Source organism: Microplitis mediator, chromosome 7 (assembly GCF_029852145.1).
Source record: "Microplitis mediator isolate UGA2020A chromosome 7, iyMicMedi2.1, whole genome shotgun sequence".
Taxonomy (NCBI): Eukaryota; Metazoa; Arthropoda; class Insecta; order Hymenoptera; family Braconidae; genus Microplitis; species Microplitis mediator.
Genome location: NC_079975.1, coordinates 8059082 through 8084205, shown reverse-complemented (window position 1 = coordinate 8084205; position 25124 = coordinate 8059082). Strand labels below are relative to the sequence as shown.

General features: G+C 30.3%; 1 protein-coding gene and 1 long non-coding RNA gene across 5 annotated transcripts in view; one reads left to right on the top strand and one right to left on the bottom strand.

Moving 5' to 3' along the window:
• LOC130670745 (carbonic anhydrase-related protein 10) overlaps nucleotides 1-10016 on the bottom strand; it is a 76117-nt gene extending 66101 nt beyond the window's left edge. The window contains exon 1 of one of the 4 annotated variants that reach the window (XR_008990416.1): nucleotides 9689-10000. The gene's annotated coding sequence lies outside the window, so the exon portion shown is untranslated. Of the gene's footprint in view, nucleotides 1-9688 lie in introns of all 4 variants that reach the window. The other 3 variants (XR_008990412.1, XR_008990419.1, XM_057474223.1) reach the window with 3 other exon arrangements.
• Nucleotides 153-1628, top strand: LOC130670749 (uncharacterized). The gene is made up of 3 exons (XR_008990423.1): nucleotides 153-207; nucleotides 368-473; nucleotides 1432-1628. It is a non-coding gene; the product is annotated as an uncharacterized LOC130670749 (long non-coding RNA).
• Nucleotides 10017-25124: the final 15108 nt, after the last annotated feature.

Here is a 25124-nt window from a genome sequence, read left to right as displayed (position 1 = left end):
AATTCAAATAAATTTTCCATCGTATTTTTATTTTTCACAGTAGCACATTTATTAGTTTATGAGATTAATTTTACGTCTAAAATAATTTATCACAAAAAAACATTTGTAATCGGAGAAGTCGAAGGACGCAATTTGTCAATATATAAAAGTCAGCAATCCGCGGATCGGTCACATACAGGCTTGCAGAACTTGACAAATCATCAATCGGTAATAAATAATAATTGCTCATATACTTTTAATTATAACTTTTATATTATTGAAAAAAAAGAGAGTGAAAATTTTACACTCTTTGAACTAATTACAGTACTTTTTTTGTCGTACCACAATAGTTTTGCTGTAATATTTGAATAATTATTCTATTTTTCAGCTTCATGATATAAAATAAAAAAATGTCGAAAATAATTTTATCATTATCAATTTTCGTATTGGTTGCTATCTATTCTGGTGTGTACGCAGCATGTCCTGGCGGTTGGGTAAGTAATTATCATAACACAATGAAAAAAAAAAAAAAAAATTACAAATAGACATGAATAATTTTTAAAAACTCCAAACTGTAATCAAAAAGTTTAAACTGATAAAATTCTGAGTTTTCACATTCTAACTTTTAAATTCAACATTTAATAAATTACGGTCGATATTTAATCATGTTCAAGCCTGAAATTTGAATATTTCATACTTTTCACTTTAAAATCGTATAAATTTTTAAATTCAAAATTTAACGATTTACAGCTAAGCGCTTTTTTTTGCTATAAATTATAATTTCTTATAACTACGTTGCTTGAAGGTTGATATAAAAAAGTTTATTGCTTTTACTTCTCGATACACACTGAAAAAAAAGTATGTCCCACACATATAAATTTTAGTGATATTGCAATATTTGGTACTGTGAATATATACTTACATAAAATATAAGACTCAACGCAATATTTTTAAAAAAGTGTATACCAACAGGACTTAAACTTTTTTTTCAGTCCCGATGAAAAAAGATTTTATACAATTGTATAGAATTATATATCAATTATATATGGACTATATATAATTATATATAGACTATATATAATTGGATAGAAAAAATGGCCCGATCCAATTGTATACAATTTGTATAGAAAATTGTATACAATTCTATACAAATTGTATACAATTCTATCTAATTATATACAATTCTATACAATTCTATATATTGCAATTATATAGAAATGTATATAATTATATAAAATTGTATATAATTTGTATAAAATTGTATATAATTATATAGACTTGTATACAATTTGTGTAGAATCGTATACAATTTCTATACAGTTATATACAATTGGATCGGGCCATTTTTTGTATATAATTTTATACAATTGTATAAAATCTTTTTTCATCGGGGTGCACTACAACAATTTCTACTAAACAATGAAAAGTCGATAAGGTATAAATTTTCTTTAGTGCCATCCATCACAAGGATATGGCTGTTGTGCAGGAAATATATGCAGTGATTATTATTTTCAAGGCACATGCATTACTCATGAAGAAGCGAAGGCATATGCAGCTCAGTGGGGAAATGACTCATAACAATACAATGAAAATTTATAAATATATTTTATATATTTAATTAATAAAAATCTCTCACTTGCTAAAAAAAATTCAAAGGACTTGTTTTCATTCATATAAGATTTTTCTGATATCTTTTATGAATACTAAAATGATTTATCCTCGGGTTGTTATAAAATGAAAGGAAAAAAAATCTATGTGGGATTTGAACCTACTCTCTTAAAATGAACCAGTGAAATTTCACTGATTTTCCAGTGAAATCCACTGATTCACCAGTGAAATCCACTGGTTCAACCAGTGAATCGAGCGGTCACTGGTTCAACCAGTGAAATTCACTGATTCAACCAGTGGACTAAGATGATCGCTTGGCTCACTGGTTCAACCAGTGAAACTCACTGGTTGAACCAGTGAAATTCACTGGTTAAACCAGTGATACGCCGGTGTACTACATAAATATAAACACAATAGGTTACATTAATTTTATTTTATTATAAACGTTGGAAATTAAAAAATCTAAGCAACCGTTGGCCCTGCGGGCCAGCCTCAAAACTTCCCGCTGTTTTCGAGCTCCGACCCATACAGGAAGCCCCAGAGTTGAACGACGGGGCCATGTCTGGGACATTATTGGGAAGCCCATCTTGGCAAACCTATACTGTCCCTTGCCCGGGCCATAACTGGGTAATTAGTCTTGGCCATTCCAATGATTACCCAGGCTTGGGCCAAGACTGAATAACCTAGCTTTGGCCAAGCCTAGAGTCACCCTAACTTGGGCCAAGTTTGCGTAACCTAACCTCGGCCGTTGGATGGTAACCCTAACATGGGCCAAGACTGGATAACCTAGCCTTGGCCAAGCCTAGAGTCACCCTAACTTGGGCCAAGTTTGCGTAACCTAACCTTGGCTGTTGGATGGTAACCCTAACATGGGCCAAGACTGGGTAACCTAGCCTTGGCCGAACCAATGATTACCCGAATTCAAGCCAAGACTAGGTTCCCCTGCCTTGATCATTCAATGGTAAGCCAGATTTGGGCCAAGGTAGGATTATCCAAGTTCGGCTATACCTATAGTTTCCCATCCTTAGGCCGGAATTGGTTAGCCCACGTTTTTTATTAATTATTTAATTAACTCATTATCATGGTTTTTTAAATTAATAATTATTTATTTTTGAATTAAAATAAGTTTTAATTAATAAATATTATAATATTGCGATTAAAATTATTTACAGCTAATAATTGAAATATTTTTTAGTTCGATGTTATTTGCAATCAACAACCATAATTTTATAATTTCAGTTATAAAAATTAATTTAAGTAAGAAATAACTCATGAATTTTTATAATAAATGTTATTTTTAATATTGGTGGTAGAGCAAGACAATCCAACTGGGTTCTTGATAAATAATCAATTAAATTTAATAAATTTTATTTAAAAAAATTATGTAATTATAATAAAAATAATACGAAATTATTATTTTTTTTCTTAATCGAAAATATTTATTTAATTGCTCTTTATATTTCATAAAACCAAGTGGTTGTAGTAAAATGAATAAGTACAACATATAAAAGTTTCAGTTCAACATTAGTAGGTTCGTCCAGTAGCTACCGTTCAAACCTAGCGATCAGAAGGACGGCAGTTCGCGCCCAGAGCCCAGCAGAATTTTCACCGAGTTTTTTCACGTCATTTACCTCACTTAAATAGTTTCAACGTTAATGATCACAAACTCTATTAAGATAATAATAATAATATTTTTTTTAAATTAAATTTATTTGTTTTGTCGATGCATGGGCCAAGTCTGGCAAACAAGCATGGGCCAGCTTTGGCAATGATGCCTAGGCCATTGGTAACAACCAAGCCTGGCACCCTGTTATCATCCCAGACTTTTGCCAAAGCTGGGCCAAAGTGGGTTTACAAGCATAGGCCAGAGATCGACAGCATTGCGCCAAGCGTGGTCCATATCTGGCCCCGTCGTATTTTCCTGTATGGGGAGAGCTCGATAGCATTGTCGCGAATACACTTTCGAGCGCTTCGAGCCTGGTTAAATTAGTAAATTTCACTGGTTGAATCAGTGAATTTCCCGGGTTAAGCCAGTGGAACACTCTGGTGCAGAATATAAATATAAAGAAAATAGGTTATAATAAATAAAAAATCAATTTTTAATCTAAAAATGGTTCATTTTGGTCTTTTTATGCTTCGGAATACCTGCAGACGACCTGGTGCATGCCACACAGCTCGTCTGCAAGGAGAACTCCTAAACATTTTTCAAAATATCAATTTTAAAGCAAAAATGCTTTACTTTTGTCTTTTTGTGCTTGAAGAACCCCAGAAGACGACCTAGTGCCGGATATGTACCGCTGCTGCTTGTTTCCCCGTCATTCGATGCTCTGTGTTAACCTAGTTTGGATTCATATCTTCTTTTTATGCTATTATTCTTTGATAGGTTAGTTTTATTAAAAATAAGTCATCAATAAGTTCAACTTGATGCCTAAGCCCACCTAAGTCTTACTTAAGCTTTTTAAGTCAAGGTAATACTATTTCAAGTCCATCAATATCAGGTAAGTTATATCTAAGCTGTTTAAGTTAACTTAAGTTCAATCTAATCCAAATATTTCGACTCGGGAATTCAACATATTAATTTACAAAGAAAAAAAAATTATATATTTAATCGAAACAAAATCAATTTCTTAACTGTTTAAATATATCCATATTTTGAAGTTTCATACAGTACAAAAAAAACCAAATTGAGAGTAGCTGATATCAAAATAGACCATTAGACCATGACGGAATATTGCAATGTAGATACCAAACAAACTATGGAACGTAAGTACAGAGAGTTTAATTGATCGCAAGATACAATCGGACCGCGTCTTGATAAACATTTAGATTATTGTGATATTAATCCAATTGAGTACAATCTCTCGGCAAGATCACCAGACAAAATGACCTCTATAAAAATACTATTTCACAGTACGGTTCAACAGTTGCATCATTTCAGAATTCATTGCGATATTTTTCAATTTCTTATTAATCTTCAATTTCCAACGCGGGAAATTTGAAAAGTAAGTTTAGAGATAGAGTAAAAATTTTTCTAAAGCTTATCAAAATAATCCTTCGGATTTTCAATAATGAGTTAATTTAATAAAAAGAACAGCATTTACTGATTTGAAATTAAAATTAAAAGGCATTTGGTCGAATTCTTCAAAAAATATTTTATTCACAAAATTAATAAAATTTCTATATCACGTGAATGAAGAACTTGAGTAAATTAATTGAAGGTCTTTTTTTGTAAAGAATTAAATTTCCTACGAAATCGTTATCTGCATTTTTCACTGTGAATATCGTTATTTAGTCAATGTCAACTAAAAACCCAAAGTATCATTAAAAAAATGATTGAGAGCCAATACAGAAAAAACAATTAGAGTCTCAGTAAAATTACTACGGAAACTTTTGAAAAGTATTAAATTGTAAAGTATTAAATTGTCTACAAACTGCTGCAAACGGGGACTCGATAACTTGAAATACGGCTGCGCTATAGAGAATTGAAATAAAAATCCTAACTTTCCTATGTATTTCAAACAGGAAAACTTCAAAATCAAATGTAAAGTACTGTTGGACCTCGTTATAAGACTACGCGTTATAAGACTCTTCTCTAAATTCGTTAAAACTCGCTCGGGACGCTTGAGGATCTTAAAATAAAAGGAAACATTTTCATTTTCCACAAATATTTTTTTACATTAAATTTTTTTCAGTTCCGTCTTTAAGATGATTATAAATTATTCGTATAAAATGTATAAATGACGAATCATATTTTTTTTTGATAAATTTTGAAGTGGACGTTTTTTTTATCTTTTTTTTTTTATAATCAAATTAAATCTTAAGATTGTCTGGCTTGATACTGACTTCCCTAAAGCATTTTTTAAACAGCCGTCATGAATAGCGTGCGCTCACTTGCTTCAATTAGACATATCAATTATTTTCTCATATTGGTTAAAAAATAAATAATTGATGTAAACAAGTTTAACTTTTTTACTTGACCATCCAAGTACTCTATTAATATTTCAGGATGTATTTAAAAATTTTTTTACAATCTTCAGCTAATCATTTTTCTTTTTATTCCCTATAATAAGAGTATGATTTTTTTTTAAAAACATAATCATCAATTAAATATTTCTACTTCATTTTTTAATACTTGTTACACAAAAAATACCGGGATAAGTCTAGGCGGTTTAGGTGTTAAAATTTTCGGTGTTAAATATTAATAATTTTCTTTACCGGTGTTAAAATATTTTTGCGTATTGAAAATATATTATTTTGTTAATATTTTTGCTGACTCGATCGCTACAGATAATTAGTGTTTTTATTTATTAATTAAATGATTGGTGATTAAAATGGTGGGCGTAAAATTGTGTAATTTTTAAATAAATTACGTATAGCATAAATAATTATCTAAATAAGTACATAGCAAATTTGAAATTTTCTCCAGATAATATTCATTAAATTTATATATTTTTTTACAGGTAATACACTTTTTTTTCTAATTTCTATACGTGGAATTTTTTATTTTATAACGATTTAACACCACCAAATTACACCGCCTACGCCGGTGTTATTTCATTTTAACACCCCACGGTGTTAAAACGAGCCAATTTTTAACATCGCTCTTTTTACAGGGTATATTTTATAGACATTTTATCCGACTTTTTAAACATTAACCCGCGTCTTTTAGTTATTTTTGTACGAGTTTTTCTTTCAAACAAAAGCGTTAAATATGCGAAATAAAAAACGAAGTTCGAGACATTACTCTACATACACTTTATCAATCAACATTTTTATTTATAGCAAATTTCATTGTTTTTAAAATCAAGTTTTCATTTACTGTGCAAGTGAAACAAAAGTAGTAACTATTCGTCGACTCGAGAGTGAAAAGAAGATCCTTGTTGAGAGGATAATAAATTTTTATCGAATTTCCAGACTTTTTTGTTAAATTTCAGTTCACTTCAACTATAATCAAATCTTCAATCTTCAGTATATTCTTTGCGAAAATGGTACAGGCATCCGGTACATAAATTTATTCGTTTTTTAAATGAAGATTTAGTTCATGAATAAACCAGTTGTGCTAACAATTCTAAATATATCGACTCGATGACTTGTATTTTTATTTTTCTTGACTTCATTTAATGCTAAATTATGTATTAGTATAATTTGTCTTCATATTTACGTCATATACACGGTTATGTATTATCTTTCTTTTTAAATCGTTTAAATTGTGACCTCAGAATGGTTAAATTCAGTTTCTTTAGTCTTTTCCATGATCTTTGAACTCATTCATTCATCCATCAATTTCCGACTGTCTTTACAATCACACGGAGAGAAATTAATTATTCTATCTACAATACAAAATTTGTAATTTTAACTATTTAAAATGATAATAAAATTTTTCGTCAGTAAAATAACTAGTATTACCATTAAAAATAATAACAGTTACAATTGATGATGGTAACGGTTACCATCGAAGATGCTAATTGTAATTATTAAAAATTATAATTGTTACAATCAAAGATGGTAACTATTACCATTCAAAGTTGTAAAAATTCTTAACTAAGAATGTGTGTGTGCATGAGTGTGCTCGCGTGTGTGAGCATGTGTACGTGTGTGGGTATATGTGTGCACATGTGTTCGCGCGGGTGTGTGCATGTGTGCGGACGAGTGTGCGTGTGTGCGGGTAAATGTGCGCATGTAGGCGTGCGCGTGTGCGAGCGAGTGTGCGCACCCGTGCGTGCATGTGTACGTGCGTAGGTATATGTGTGTCTGTGTGTGTGAAATCAATCACTTCCCCAATTAAACAAATTACACATAGACAAGTGTCAGACTGTAACGTTTACATTTTAACTTTTTATTAGCTTAGATGGTCATCATTATTTAGGCTGATAGTAACCATTACCATCAGGTTATTAAGAATTACGATTTTTTATAATAGTAGTAATTATTTAAGATAATAACAGTCATAATTTCTGGTTATCATAAATAATTGTAAACTTTACCATATAGATGGTAGACACTACTATTCAGATTGTTTATTTAATAATTTAAATGATATTATCAATCATATAATTTTGTTTAAAAATTGTACTATAACTTGATGGTAACTTTTACCATAAAATTCTCTCCGTGCAATATTTAATTTATAACATGTAACAACTACTGTATTTTTTAAGTCCGACTGTAATTTAATTGAGATAAAGTTGTTAAAAATTTTAAGTATCTTTTTTTTTTTACATTTGTTTTTTTTTTGTATTATTAAAAGGGGATGGATTCTTGTTACACTTGCACGGTAAATGAAGACTTTGTTCCCCTTTATTTTTTTTAACGAATAAAAATTTTCAATAGACAAGAAGATAGATTGCTATATTACACTGTACAAAATTGGAAGTAAATTAGAATTTGAATCAAAGCCGAATTCGCTTCGTCATTCGGAGTTTTAAAAAAAATCATTCCACATACACTGTAAAGAATTAGTGGAGTGAATGCAGAGCAGATGACTGTTTATTTATTTAATCACTTCGGAGTTAAATTTACTCCGAAGAAAAGTTTAATTTTTATCTCGAAACTCTGGTTTGGAGTGAAATTCACTCCGAAAGGGAGTTTTTTTTTTATATTAAAAGTCCGAATCGGAGTGATCGAGGATTTAAGTAAAATCCAGATCACTCCGAAATCACTTATCTGAGAAAAAAACTCCTTATTCACTCCGTATGCAGAGTGATTTTTTTTTAAACTCTAGAACTCTAAGTGATAGAGTATGAATTCGGATTGAAATAAATCCATAATCACTCCGAATTTACTCTCAATTTTTTACAGAGTACAGAGTAAATAGGGAGTTTGCTTTTTATAGTGAATTCCACTCCGATTCGGAGTTTCAGTACTAAAATAAACTTCCCTTCGGGATGAATTTCTCTCAGAGGGAATCAAATAAAAAAAATTCAAAGAAAAACGTACAAAAATAAATACCGACCATCCTTAATTTAATTATTCCACTCAATAATATTGTGAAGCAATTACTCCATTACTATTGATTTTAATTTTTTCTTCTAGTGTAGTGAAACGGTTAGTGAGAAGAGTATTACCTATATAATAAAGATGACCGTGAAATACAAAATATATATTAGATAAAAAAATAAATAATTATCCATTGAAATTTCACGTTATTTTAATAAATTTCATAAAAATCTACACGGAAAGAATTTTTCTTTAAAAATTACGGTTAAATTCACTGTAATCGTAGGACATAATGCGGCGCTTTTATTTATTACCATTTTTGAAATAAAAATTATGAAAAAATTTATTTATTTTGTGGTCGACTTCATAAAATTTACCGAAAACCGAATAAAATTTTCAGTAGACTACGGTAAAATTTGTTGACAACAAGTTAAAAATTATCTCACTTACCAACAAATGATTAGGTTGTGCTATTCGTCCCACGATTACAGTGAATTTAACAGTACGTTTTAAAGAAAATTTCTTTCCGTGTAGAAATTATATTTCTAAAGTCATTTCAAATTTAGCAAAATATTGATGTATATATCAAGATATATCAGAATATATTGATATATATATCAAGAAAAAAATTCCCTTAAATTTTTAGCCCTTACTTCTAAATACTTTTATTTTGATTTTCAAGTTTTTCCATTTAAAACGCATTGAGAATCTAAATATTTTTTTTTTTTTGTTTCAAACGGAAAAAAATGATTGACAATAATTGTAGTTCAACTTATAATTATTTATGTTATGTTCAATAACTAATGTCGTTTCAATCAGTAAAATTATGATTTTAATGTTTAAACTGCTATAATTAACAGTAAACCGTTGAAATATACTGCTTGACTATTTAAAATTACTACTTAAACCTTAAAAAACTACAAGACACTTGTCAAAAAAATGCATCTGTTATTAATTTCTTACGTTCTACTCCATAATATTTACTGAGATTCGGTATAGGCGTGCTGTTGACGAGAATCTCAGTAATATTTACTAAAATTTTTTTCCCATGAATAATTTTTCAATTAAAAAAGTGATTTTTTTTTCTAACTCCAGAACTTCGATTGTATTCAGTTTGAACCAATATCCGTATTCACTCATAATTTTCTAAAGTGTAATTACTTACTTGTAATAAAAGTCACCATGGAGTTCGACACTTTCCCCGTCTATCTAAAAGTTGTCCGACTTTGCATTTTATACGACGTCTTGGAACAACAATTATAGCAGCATCCTCTTTTGGCTCAGTTAAATTTTCAAAAGATTGTGATACATCTGTATTATAGTTATAATTATGAAATCCAATTGAGCGTATAAATCGATCGTTATTTGAATACAATATATATTTTGTAATAGGCTGGGTATTGACGTATGCAATGTAAATAATAAATATAAAGTTATAAATAATATAACGAACATTCATGACTGTCACCACTATTAAGAACTTAACACTTTATGTATTAATGAATAAATCGTATGCTCTTTACTACATTGATTAAGGTCGTCAACTTGAGATAACCCATTATACCCTTCTTCGAGGCCTTCGAAGTTGCACAATCATTTTGTTTATTATTTTTAAGTTATTTTGTTTTTTAAAGATAAGAATAATTTTTTGTATGCGAGTATTTTTTTATATTTCAATAGTATTTTGAAATCATAATTAATAGTCCGAAAAATGGGGGGGGGGGGCAAAATGTAAGACTTAAAAATTTAAAAAAATTTTTAAATTAGAGGTAAAATGAGTCTGTAAAATTTTGTTTTTTGTGTGAGTTTATGGCTTTATGAGGAAAATTGGACCGCCTAAAATTTTAAAAGAAAAACTTTTAAATTTTAAATAATTTTTTTTTCCTGTATACGTATTGAAAGTATAGGGGAAGGGGGGGGGGGTCAAAATGGGCCCCTTAAGAAAAAAATTTCAAATTCTCAGTTTTTTTTAATTGTTTTACTTTCTTTTATTCCCTTGTCAAATATTTGACCTTAATTTGTTCTGTGCATTAAAAATAAAAATTTAAAAAATGTGGGGCAAACTGAGCCCCCCTCAAAACATTTTTATAATGTGAGTTTTTCAGCTGGTGTCACTTTTTTTTTCTTTGCTGAGTTTTTGGTGTTACTTTGCTGTGTATCAAAATTAAAAAATCCTGAAAAGTTGGGTACAACGGACCCCCAACAAAACTCAATGTACGTTTCTCGCTTTTTTTATGTTGATAGTGAGGATTTGGACCTTAAAACAACATGATTTTGAAGTAAGCAGACATTTAAAAAGTTTTGAATTTTTGTTTTTCAACAAATCAATTGCAAAAAAATAAAATAAAAATATGCACATGTAGAAAATTTATAAACTACAGGTGCAATTTTTTCAAATATTTTTAACTTCCCGCTAAGAAAATTGCAAACATCAGATGTCGACGTTTTGAGGTCCTAGGAAACTATTCTGACTATTCCCGGATGGACGTCCGTGTGTATGTGTATGTGTGTGTGTGTGTGTGTGTGTGTGTGTGTGTGTGTGTGTGTGTGTGTGTGTGTGTGTGTGTGTGTGTGTGTGAACTTTTTTTTGTCCGACGATATCTTTGGAACGGATGAACCGATTTGAACGTACTTGGTGGCGATCGAAAGAGCTCACCAAAACTTAGTCTTGATTAGATTTTGGGGTAAATCGATCATGTAGTTTACAAGTTATACAAAGAATAAGAATTAAAAAAATTTTTTTTTTTTGGTTTTTTATTGATTTCTCAGAAACGACTTATACGATCAACTCCAAAATCTAATCAGCTCTAGAACTCAATAAAACGCATCAATTGCCGCCTTAGCCGTCTCAATCGGATAATTCGTTCGAGAGTTATCGCGGGCAAAAGAAATGGTAAAAAACGGTTTTTTGCGAATATCTTCGAAACAACAGAACCAAACAATTTCAAAATTTTATCAGCTCTAGAACTCAATAAAATACGCCGACTGCCACCTCAACCATCAAAATCGGTCAATTCGTTCCAGAGATATCGTGGGAGAAAGAAATGCTAATATCGGTTTTTTTCGAAAACAATGGCACACAAAAGTATTTTCAAGCTCGAAGAGCTTGAAAATGTATCCACAACAATGTTTTCGAGCTTCTCGAGAAGCTCGAAAACAGCGGGAAGTTTTGGGGCTGGCCCGCAGAGTCAACCGATAGACAGATTTTTTTTTTATGGTTTATCGTCTAAAAAAAGATCCAAATATTATTAGACATCTGCTAACTTCAGTATCATAAAATAACTTAATTCAAAAGAATAAAAAAAGTTGAATTTTAGTTAGTACTGCTGTTAAACTCGTGACCTAGTTTGTCGCTTATCATAATTCTTCATTCATTTTTGTTAAAAAAATTTTAGGAACCCATTTGGCTAAAAAATATTTGTAGGTTTTCAAAGTCTATGCAGCCCATTTTACCCGCCTCCCTCAACACTTTTCATGTTAAGGATTTTGGGTGGCCCATTTTGCCCCCAAATATTTCGAGATATCCAAAATTTTAGGGGGCTTATCCCCCCCCCCCTCCTGTCCCTATATTTTCTGGTAGTTTGAAAATTTTTTTAGTGTCTTATTTTGCCCTGGTCTCTTACTTTCGATATACACATGTTTCGAAATAGAAAAAGAATGAATATATAACGATAATACAGAAAGAAGAGAAAGAATGAGAGAAAGGTGAAGCGTAACACGGCTCGCAAACTCTTTATCCCTGTCACTACAAATTAGAGTAAAAACTATGAAACTGGATAGTGGTAAATAACTTACACAGCAGGAGATTTGCTTCGAAAGAAGCCGGTGAATAGTGATATTTTTAAGATGTCTATTTCAATAATTTTTTTTTTTTAAGTTTTGCATATATCACCAACTATGCAATGTTATACTCTGTGTCAATGATCACAACTGATGACCATAACAATATCATAAAATAACTTTTTCAACAATATAATATTAAATATATATATATATATATATATATATATATATATATATATATATATATATATATATATATATATATATATATATATATATATATATATATATATATATATATATATTTTTTTTTTTTTTTTCGATTATATAAAATTGAAATTTTTTTTATTTTTAGTACACTGTAAAACGAGCGGTGTTATATATGGACTCAATTTAACACCACGCGGTGTTAAAATGAAGTAACACCAGTGTAGGTGGTGTAATTTGGCGGTGTTAAATCGGTGAAAAAAAAAAAAATCCACGTATAGAAATTAGAAAAAAAAATGTATTACATATAAAAAAATATATAAATATTTTAACACCGGTAAAGAATATTTACACCTTTGGAGGTGTTATTTTAACACCGCTTTGGGTATTAAAATTTAACACTGAAAATTTTAACACCTACATCGCCTGGACTTACCCCTTTTTTTGCAGTGTAAATCAACATCATCAATATAATAATTATTTTTTAAACCTTATATTCAAAAACATTAATATAAAAATATGTATAATGAATCACCTGAGTAAAATTAAAAAATTTTGCGGTTTAAGTTTCTTTTGTAAGTTTGCTCGACCAAAAATAAAAATAATTATATTCTCGAGCCTTTATGGAACACAGACAGTTTTAATTTATCAAAGAAAATTGCATAGGTATAAATTACTATAATTAAGTTCTCATAGCAGTAGTAAATAAAAAATATTACGATACTAAAAATTATTTAAAATATATTTATTTATTTATTTATTTATTTATTGATATGATATTCATATAACAAGATAATCGAGATATCGTTTAAAAATCAAATGTAACCATAAGTATTAACATTTTTGGTTAGCATTCGGTCTTGATTTCTTCGAATCGGTCCTTTCTCACTTGCAAACTGTAATCGTTCAAGCATTCAAATATCCATGAAAGGTAGCGAAGAGAAGGACAGTTTTAATAATCGGCCGTGTTCGGTAGATGGTCACCAACAATGTGAAGGAGTGGCAAAATAAAATATTAAAAAAAATTTATTTAAAATAATAAAACCGGCATGCATATTACATATTATTTATTTTATTTTGTTCACAACTAAATATATGCCAGTCAGTATTTTTAGGTGACAATTCATAAGCTATGGATTGCATGTGTTATGATGTTCGGCTTGACAAGACAGCAAACACTGAGAGGAAAAATATTTTAAAAAACTCAGAGAAAACATAAATAATATAAAATAAGAGCCAAAAGCAAGTCGAAACCAACGGACAGCTTCCTTCATCTTCGTAAATGTTTGCGTGAGCCAATTCTTATTACAAAGTAATTTGTTGCACGCAAAGTGACTACTACTAGTATTTTTTTATTGGATGCATATGATACCGCAACTGCCGTCAATTATTTACCATTCTGAATTTATTTTAAAATAAATATAGGAAATAGCGGAATCGCACATATTGCGTGATTAGTCACAGGCATATCCACTTACATTCGATGTATATATTTTATCATATGCAATATTGTGGCGTGATTGTTATTAGAATTTTTATAAATTTTAATTATTCATTTTACGAAACTACCCGGGTCGAAAAATTTGATCTGATTTTAGTCTAACTAGATTTTATTCCCGCACGGAGAGAAAAATATCGCCAGAATGACTATCCAATGTATCCTCAAACGACGTATCGTCAGAATAACGATCCGTATACCTAATTTAGGAATACTCTCATATTAATTTAATAATCTATAGTATCGTTAAAATAAAGATACGTATTTGGGTTAGATTAAGTATTTGTTTATTTAATTTAACAATACGACGAATAGCCTTTGTCACTATATGTAGTTTTGTTGATGTAGGTATCTGTATCGCCAACGTGAGGATCCGTATAGCTAAATTGGCTATACGTATCGTCGTTCTCGGTTGCCGGATGCCTAAATACAGAGTTTGCGCAATAGTCATCTCAGCGATTCATAAAATGCCTAAAATAAGGATACGGATCGTCATTTTGACGATCCACTGTGAGAATACTCTGTATAGCTGAATTGGCTATCCGGCGTATCGTTAAGTAAGATGACTATATAACGTATAGCCAGAATAGCGATACGTATACTTAATCTGGCGATATTTTTCTCTCCGTGCGGGTTAAAAATAAAACTTGATTTAGACTTGGTTTACCAAGTCAAAATTTGGAGCCGTTTTTCACAAGACAAACTCGACTTTTTTTACGGAGATATGAAATACATTGAGTTTTCGCCTTGGTTTAGACTTAACTGGCTTACTTAGTCACGATTTAAGACGAAAAAGTTGAAATCAAGTCGAAATTGACTTGGTTTAGACTTATTCGACTTAAATTATAAGGCGAAAAAGTCAAAACTACGGTGAAATAATTTTTATATATTAAGGCGAAAGTAAGGCGAATAAATAACTTTTTTTCGACTTGGTTCAGCAAATCAAAAGTCAGGTGAATGACTATCGTGCTTGAAGTAAAGACGAATAAGTTCAAACTAAGATCAAGAAATACGAATAAGTTGAAACTAAAATGAGAAAAGTTCAAAAAGTTGAAAAAAATTGAAGTTAAGTCGAAAAAGTCGAGATCTTATCGAGAAATCGTCAGCAAATCAATCTTCAAAAGAAAATAAGGTGAAGCAAGCCTGAATCAAGTTTTGTTTTTGACCCGGGGAGTATTTCTTTTAAAAAAACGAATATTATAAAACAATTAAAGCGCACTTCGCTAGATTAGACAGTAATGCATCAATGTGTGGTCTGTATTTAGTATTTTGAGATTTTGTTTCCGAAAAAAACTCAGCCGAAAATATCTGATAACCCCTGTTAAGAAATCATTTTTTAAGACATGATTTCTTAACTATTAAAAAACGATTTCTTAAATAGTAAGAAATATTTGTTAGATACAAAGAAATGATTTCTTAAAAACTAAGAAATCTTTTTAAATGCTGAGAAAATTTTTTTATCACCCTCATGAAATGTTCACCAAAAATTTTTATTCAAGTTTATACTTTCTTACTATTGATTGTTCCATTTTTAGTGAAATTCATATACTTATTTGTATAATAATTGCAATATATATTTTTCCATTAATCGACCAGGACCAAAAAAAAACTTTTGAAAGAATTGATTTTAGATTATTGCCAAAAATAAAATACAATAGTTTTGTATGATTACCAAAAAAGTTATTTCACTTAATTGCTGATAATAATCAGTAACAGTTATTAGTTATTTATTATTATTATTAAAAAAAGAAAGTAGTTTTAGAATGAAAAAATAGTAATATTGTTGTGAATGAATAGTGAAGTAAATTTCGAATAGTTATTGCGAGTTATGAAATAATAATAAGTATTTATTATTATCAACTGTTAATTAATAAAGGCGGCATGATTCAAGCTCACCACAAAATCAGCAGGAGACATTGATAATCTTTGAAGCCTCTGACAAGCGTAAGATGGTAGTGCGGAACGTAAAAGAAACCGTGTTCAAAGCTGTGAGGAAGGGCGAGAATAATGACGGTATATAAGAAAGACTCGCGGTAAATACTTGCAGAGTCATAGTTACCCATTATCTTAACCGCACGTAGGTTTATTAAGAACACAGCGGGGGTGGTCCATCTCATTCATATCATCGATACTTGAACAGTAATGGCAATGAAAATAAAAATGTTTTTGAAAATAAAACTAAAAAAATTGAACTGAATCAGTCAGACCCGTTAATCCTTTAACGATCATTGGCGATATATTTTTTTTATTTATTTACTTACTTCTTTTTTTTTTCTCACTTTATTATACAAGAAAAAAAATTCAGCATGAGAAAATATATTTTATATTCTATTACTTTTTTTTATTAAATTTATTTTATACTTTTATTTATAAATGATATATTATTATCTTAATCTTTTAAAAATATTGTCGTTTATTACTAATAGAGTATATGTGAAATATAAATTTAATATCGATTCATATATTTAGAATTAGTGATTATAATTATAGAGGTAAGGATGAGTTTAAAATAAAAATTATAAAACTGTATCATAATGATTGGGATTTGATTCCGGAAATAAGTGTTTCCCGGACGTTTGGGTTGTTGACGGAATTGACATGACACCTATAGTATTTATCAATACTTCCGCCGGTACTTCTACTTACAAAAAAAAACTATATAATCTAAGTATATTCATTCATTTCGAAAAAAAAAGGGTGTTAATTATTTTTTGATCTATAGATACGTGGGAACGATATTACAATATTTAGATAAAAATGAATACCGTAATATCCTCGTTTAAAAAAAAATGCATTGGAATTTCGACTTCATACAAAGGAGTTGCGTAAAAAAATAATTCAAGAAATTTATGATTTTTGTAAGCATCCATTTCTCTGTTTTGTGAAAATAACATTAATTATGGAAAAAAGTAAATAGAATTGGTCATAAAAAACTCCATTGTATTGTTTTATTCAAACGTAATAAAACTATTGTTATTATTACATATGAGAATTTTTTTTCTTGATAATTGTACAGATTTAGAACTTATCATTTAGAACTTGAGAAACCGCGTTTGATTATTTAATTTTAGATAAATGTAGTCTTATTTAATTATTGTTTTATATTCGTATTAATTGTAACGTTAATTTATTCGAATCATTTTATTGGTGACACGACCGATGACCCAAAGACAACTGATCCCCGACAATTGATCCTTGCGACGATTGATCCGCCGATAAAATATACTCACACACATATAAATGTGAAAAATTTGTATGTGAGTATATTTTTTATGTTACACGCACATGAAATTAGTGAAAAAAGGGCGTAATTTTTCACATTTATATGTGTGTGAGTATATTTTATCGGTGGATCAATTATCGCAAGGATCAATTGTCGGGGATCAATCGTCTTTGGATCAACGGTCAGGTAACCCATTTTATTATTTAGTTACAAGTAATTGTGATTTAAATGTATAGTGATGTCTCTCAAATGCATGACTTCATTTAAGTTTTCCCGCGAAAAATTGTAGATAAAGTAGTAAATATCATTTTAACTGTCGTAACCATGGTAATTAAAATGATCTAACCTGTAAGTCAGTTGTAAACACACTTGATAGACAGACGTTGTTGAATTTTATTTTGTCTTATTCATTTACTAATTTGAATGGTATTTGAGAGAAATCTAAGCAAGTTATTAATATTGTAATTTGAGGAAATGATTGAGATTATGGAAATGCTGTTTTACTCTATTACATCCATTGACTTTCTAAGAACTAGACAAGGATGTTAACCATAAGAGTAACTATTGTTATTTTTATTTATTTTTTTTCATATGTCAAATGTTTATATTAACAAAAAAATTTTTGATTGTTAGTTCGCCTGATGAAGCTGAAATAAATCAGGGAAACGTTGCAAATTTTATAAAATAACATCTTCATTTATTGTCCAAAATTCCCAAGATTAAGTTATTTGAAATCTTTGATCATGGACGAGAACTTGAATATTAATTGTACGGATTTAGTTTTATATATGTTCATATCTGTCCAGATCTGAATATTAAAACTCACTACTGATGTTATTTTAACACCAGGATAGCGTGAACATATGCCGGTTTTTTTTAAAGCGTATTAATAGCTTTTATTTTGAAATAAAATTTGCTTAAATTAATCAAATTTACATTGCGAAAATTAATTATCGTTTTTTAATTTTTTTTTATAAATGCATAAACAATCGAAACTTTCTTTGTACTGATACATCACTGTAATTGAATTGGGCATCTGTGAAATGAAGTAGATTAATTAATTTACCATGACTTTATAACGCTCTAATAACAACATATATATATATATATACTAGCCATTACCCGCAGCTTTGCCTCCGTAGATTATGTGATATTTATATTGTTGGTGAAAATTTCAACGAAAACCCCTAAGAGTTGATTTTCGGAAAAATAACAGTAATGGTAGATATGCTTATAAGTGTAAGTAACCTTTTTTAAAGAGATAAAGTTTGTAGGTCTTAAAGTTAAAAAGCGGGACTTTTTACTACTTAGGTTTAACGTAAAAAAAGGTGTAGTTGAATTCACTACAATTGGAGATACGTATACCACACTGACTAGTAATATATAGGATCCCTACACATTTAATAATGACTACTAGCCTATTGTGGTACACAAACTGTAGTAACATCTACTACTGTTGTTGGTTAAAACAACTTCTTGGTAAATGACAGCTATGGTTCTTATTACTCTTCTTACTTACCTTAATTTATTTATTAAATATATATTAATTTTTTAATGAATATTTAATTTCCCACAAAGAAATCCATATATCCTAGTTCCTATGTCAAATTTCTATATGGGAATCTAAGTACCCACAGCTTCCTATATGGAGTTCCCATATAGGAATCCAGATACACATGGGTTCCCATATGGGATTCTGATATAAATCCGTACATTCTTATATTAATTCCTATGCACGGTAAGAAATATTTTGCGGATATCACTATGCCAGTATGGGCGTGAACGCCATATTGTATGGTATCGCAGATTTTTATAGGTTATAAAATTGTATGCATAGATGATTCAACCATTGCGGGAATAGTAACATTGGCAATAGTTGTCGCGGACGCCGCAATGTCAATATGGCCGTCAGGCCCATACTGCATTGCCGTATCCACATTGCTTCTGGCAGATAAATCTAGTCTAACGACATCTATATAGTTTTGGTGGTAATACGATAGTATACATTGATTGACACGCCAGAAATTATGGCGGGAAAAACTAGTAGTATTGTGCCGTCGACATAGTAGTATGGATCTCAGGACCATGCTGTTTCGCCATGCCTGCTATGCATACGTGTGAGCAATACAATAGTTCCAGTACTATACAGTATAGTAAATAACGCCATACTTCTGGGACTCGTTACAATACTGTCTTGGAATATTTCACATACTATTTTAGTATCTGTCTTGAGACCGTACATTTCTTACCGTGTGGGTTCTTGCATAAATCCATACTACCCTATATGGATTCCCATGGGTTCCCATGCAATCCCACATGGGTTTTTTTGATAGAGTATATAAATAGTTGAAAAACGGGTGTTCATTATACATGGCGTCGAAAACAACCCTGCTCTCTAAAAACGAGTTAGTGAAAATCACGTGACAACCACTATTTAGCAGTGAATAGTCACTTATTGCCAGTGAAAAGCATGTTACTAATTTAAATAGTAGTATACCTTTCACTAGTAAACAGTAAATAGCAACTATTTTCACTATTTCAAATTGAAGAGAGTGATTAAACAAAACGATTCACTCAATGATGAATGTATATCTATATAGTATTCAAATTGAATTGTTTTGCATCGTTTCTACTCGTTTTGAATCGTTTCTTTTTATTAAGGAAATAATAATAGTGACTTTTGAGATGAATTTTCTTTACCGTTCTCATACTATTTATTGCTTTGAAATATAGCCTACACTGAGAGAACAATTTATTTGAGCCAATTAAATAGATTTATTTGGCTGAACAAAATCGTTTATTTCATTCAAATATATATTCGTTTATAGTTAACAAATCTTGGTTGAAACAAATTACACTACGGCTGGTGGCGCTACAATGCTACCATCCAAATACAGATTTGTTAACTTATAAACAAATCATTATTTCATTCAAATGAACCATATCTTTGTCTCAAATAGATACTGATTGGGTCCATTCAAATATGGGATTAATTTGCCTGAAACAAATCTCATTTGGCTCAAATAAATTGTTCTCTCAGTGTATTTTTTACGCAATCGCATGCTTTTTCGATATCTATGATTTTTGATAAAATTGGTCGTGTTGTTTTTAAGTTATAAGAGGACATACAGACAGACAGACAAAAATGATAAAAATGATAGAATTGGCCTCAGTGAGAATTCATCAGAGGTACAGACAAAACCTACAGGCTTATATATAGTAGTATATATGTTTCATTTAATAATAAAGCTATGCAACATAAGTGTTTTGAGATATTTATTGAATTTTTCAATGTTTGATATAGATTAATCGTAAATATAAGAATAGTGATCACTTCATAAGAGGTCGCTTAGTTGATCATGCATGTTACCCGTCACTCCTATAAACATGCTAATGGCGGTTCGTGATAATAAGTTAGTGGTTCGATAGCTTTTTCCTTTGTAGGGAATTAAGGTGGCGTGTGAACATACAGAGAGGAATATGTATATATATATTCTCATACAAAAGAAAGATAAAATAAAAATAAACGTAATAAAATAAAAAAGAATAACAAAAAGTTTGTCGGAGGAGTGAGTAAGAAAGAGTAGGGCTGGATTGAGCGTGTTTTACACATCGTTGCATCCAAGGAAGGTAAGAGAAGAAACGCGACAAGTGAGAAGAACGTGCAGTATAAACTGAGAGGTGAGAAGAAAAAGGGTGCGAGGACGAAGGCATGCGGAGAAGCAAAAGAGACGGGTTAGTAGCTCTTGTAACGTTATCGACCCTGTCGCTGTACATCACTTCGACGCCATTCTAGTCGAACTGTTTCCACCAGCCAACTCAGTGCACCATATAAAAGCTGCTCAAACACTATTATTTCACACGAAATCAATTCTCGCTTCTTATGTCTCTATATCTGTATCCATGAGGTAGTTGTCCCCATTAGTGACCATGTCCTTTTCACTAATCAGTATTTTTTTTCTTCCCCCCCACCCCTTTTTTTACTAATTTTATTAATTATTGCTATTTTAAGGAAACAAATAAAATAAAATATATACATTTATGAGATCGTATCAATAATTGATGTAATATATCAGTATAAAATGAAATGTGAAATTGTAAACCGGAATAAAGTAAAAAGTCATAAAATTAGTGAAGGGGAGGAGGGAAAAACGGGGTACTTAAGGGTATTCCAAGTTTTCGAGGCTCAAATACGTTAAATCTCTTTTTTTTCTGGTATTCAAAGTAAATAGAAAAAATTTTCAGTTAAAAAAAAAATAAAACTTCAGTTTTGCGGGCAAAATAGGCTGCCCCCTAAAAAAGGTGAAAAAAAAAAAAAAAATTCTGGATATTAAATAAAATTTTTTTGTAAGTAATTTACATCAAGGAAAATTACATTTTACGTAATTATTGGATGCAAAGAAAGAAAAAAAAATTTTCAATAGTTTTTATCATAAAATAAAAGTAATATTTTTCGACCTACACTCGATTTTTCAAAAAGTTCACCAATAAAAATTCAAAATAATGCTCAATTATATTTTTTTTTTAAATTTTGGGGGTGCCTCATTTTACCCCTCCCCCCTATATATTTAATGTAAGTTAATAATAACAATATTAAATAAATTAAATGTTTATAATCTTTGACTAATTGTTTGATTGATAAAAAAATAATAAAATGTAAATTTATATTTAAAAAAAAATAAAAAAGGAAATAAAAAGTTAACGCCTAATGAAGTCATCTAAAAGCGTAATTTATTTTATTCAAGTTATCAGAATAAAGTGCGTAAACTGAAACTAAAGATCGCTATAAAATCGAAGCAATTTGGAATATTAGTTGGTTGACTCGTGCAAAAGTCAGTATCATTATCATCGCGGATAAAATAAAGTTACAAAAATAATATTAGTAAGTGAATATAATAAAAGAAATATATACAAATAAATATAAGTATATACACGTATAAATGTCGATGGGTGTATATAATATGAATAAATAAGCAAAAGGAAAAGTTGTCAAGTCCAGTCAAAAGAGAGATAAATAAAAGGAAGAGTGTGATAGTCACGCTATCTCATGACTTTTTTCCGGTTAATTGATCGTTGTGGTCCGTCGAGAAACATATACGTGGCAATCAGTTCCTTCGAATGTACAATCAAAAGGATTAAATCGTTAAAAAGGTCGATGGTCAGTGGATGAGCCAATTAGCCAGCTCAGAATGCTCAGGTATCTCCATTGACCAACGAATTGACGGTTTTTATTGCAAGAAGGTGCTGCCATATTCGATGTGGTCGTTATATGTTTACTCGGCTTCTGTGGATCAAAGAGGAGAAAGAAGCTGTTACAGGAAAGCCACTACTGCATCGACCTAGAGACTAACACTGAAATAAGAAACAAGACTTGGGATAGTCCTATCTTATCCGCTGAAAAGTTTATAGCCCAGTCGAGTCTAATTGGGTGAGAAATCATCGGGCACTCCTTTTCTCCCTCCGTCAGTACGTTACTAATTCACAATCCGCGCGTTATTGCTATCCACCAGGGATAGGAATGTATACGACCAGGAAAAAAATACTCGATTTTTAACTTACATTTTTTTTTTTTTTTTTTTTTTAAACAACATTACAAGTTATTCAAGTTTTTCGACAAAATACTAATGAAAATTGTAGCAATAAATAATTATTAATTGTCGGGAATGATTTTTAATAGCTATAAATCTGATAATTAATTTTTTTTAAAATACTTTTACAAGTTCTGTCTAATTAATATTTTTAATTGGTTTATTAAAATTTTTTTTGTTCACATTTTCGGTGATATTATAAATCAATTATAAATTTAAAAGGAATTAAATTATTTTCCCGTCTCAATAATTTATATGCGAATTTTATAGAAAGGCCAATGTTCAGATTAGACCGACAAGTTCACCCAAACCGGCGACAAAAAAACATTTAACATGATGTTTTATGAGACACTAGTTTGAATTATTATTCAGGTAATTTTTTTCGTGTTGAGATTTTTTAAGAACTTTGATAACAATTTCATGGTTTCGTTCCAACACAGACCGGTTTTCGTTAAAACCGACAACATTATGGTTGTCATAAATGGAGTGGATTAAGAGTGGTTTATATGATAATTAAGCTAATGTGGGCCTTATTTTTACACTTTTTCAGACATTACTTTTAAATAAAATTTAATGGATCGAAAAGTTCTGATAATAATTTAATTACTTAGTACACAGAAAAAAAGGATTTCTTGGCGCAAGAAAAATTTTACATTACGAAATAAAAACAAAAATTTTCTGAGGACTAGAATAAATTTCTTAGTGGAGAAAATTTCTACTTAAAAAAATTTTTTCTTGGCTCAAGAAGATTTTTCTCGCCGCAAGAAAATTTTCGTTTTTAATTTATAATGCAAAGAATTTCTTAGGGCAAGTAAAAATTTTTTGCGCCAAGAAGTCCTTTTTTTCTGTGTACGTATTACTGAATATTGTTCCCGAAAAATTATTTAAGACTATGGGTCTTTAGAAAATAAACGTTAGTAATTAAGTATTTATTATTTAATGTAATCGTTCCACAAGTGATTTTTTAAATTTTTGATATCGGGATTTCAGTGACAATTTATAGTTGGTTATATTTTCCGTATAATTCAAAATTTATATACGATAAATTTGTCAATATATATTTTTTTTCTCTTCCATAATCCATTTATGATATAAGTGAAATAGTATATTGTGCGACAAGGGATGAAACAAGATGATTTTAGACTAGGGTGAAGTTGGCTGCCTGAGCCACAAGCGAGGGCTGACATCACCCGCAGTCTGAAATCGTGTTTTATCCTGAGTCACACACTATATTTTTCATGATTACTTGCACCGGAACTTCGAGATTCAGTGTCAGCAGTCAGTAAGAAACAAGTTAATTTCAAGCCGATGATAAGGAGGGCAGTTAGAGAATGAGAAATATGTGATTTAGAGTCACTTCTTAAATAGTAAATAAGACAAAAATATTATTTTCACTCATTTTTTAGTAATTTTATTTGGTTAATTAAAACTGTCACTTAAAAAATGAAATGAGTAAACTGAAGTGACAAATAAACAAATGATAGTAATAAATTACCGTACGATGGACGGTGTGGCTCAATAAGTTATAGATCAAATTGAATGGAATATAGTATAGTGCCGGATAGCTCAACTGGTAGAGCATTCGGCGCGATACCGAATTGGTCTGGGTTCGATTCCCAGCTCGGGCTATCTATATTTTTCTCAATTTATCTATAAATTGTCTTATTGAGAAGGTTTGCATTTTTAGGTTTCCACTACATTTAAATGGTTAATTAAATGCAAATGAACATTAAATATAACTGACACCGGGCAGAAACATGCGTGTGTCTTCTCTTTGGAAGAAACACAATTGTGAATAATGAATTCGCTAGCAGTTGTTTGCAGCATCGGATTGAAATTAGGTTGTTTCGACTGGCTGTAAAGACACTGAAACTTTAAGTTTCGATGTTGGTGTCATGAAATAGTATATTACACACCAAGGGAGGTAAGTAGAGCATTCCAACCCATGTAAGTAATTGTGTACACGAACCGAAGGCGAAGGTGGTAAATACGTGGATTTTGATGTCCTACCTTAACCCGTGGCGTGTATACTATTTTCCACCAGATGAAAAAGGAGCTGAAAGTTTAAATTTTTGTCTCTGTTTGCGGAAAAATGGCGCATGCGCTAATTTTTATCATGTTTTCTCATAAAAGGAAAGAACGACTTTCTTCCCTCTTAACCGGGCAAAAATTTAATCTTCCGGTGCAAGTATGGTAAAAGAAGAAATTTCAAATCAATCTACTCATAGTTAAGTTTACAAAAGAATGGGCTTTTCTTCCACTACTTGGCTATGATGAAATTTATGATTTTGTACTAAAGCGC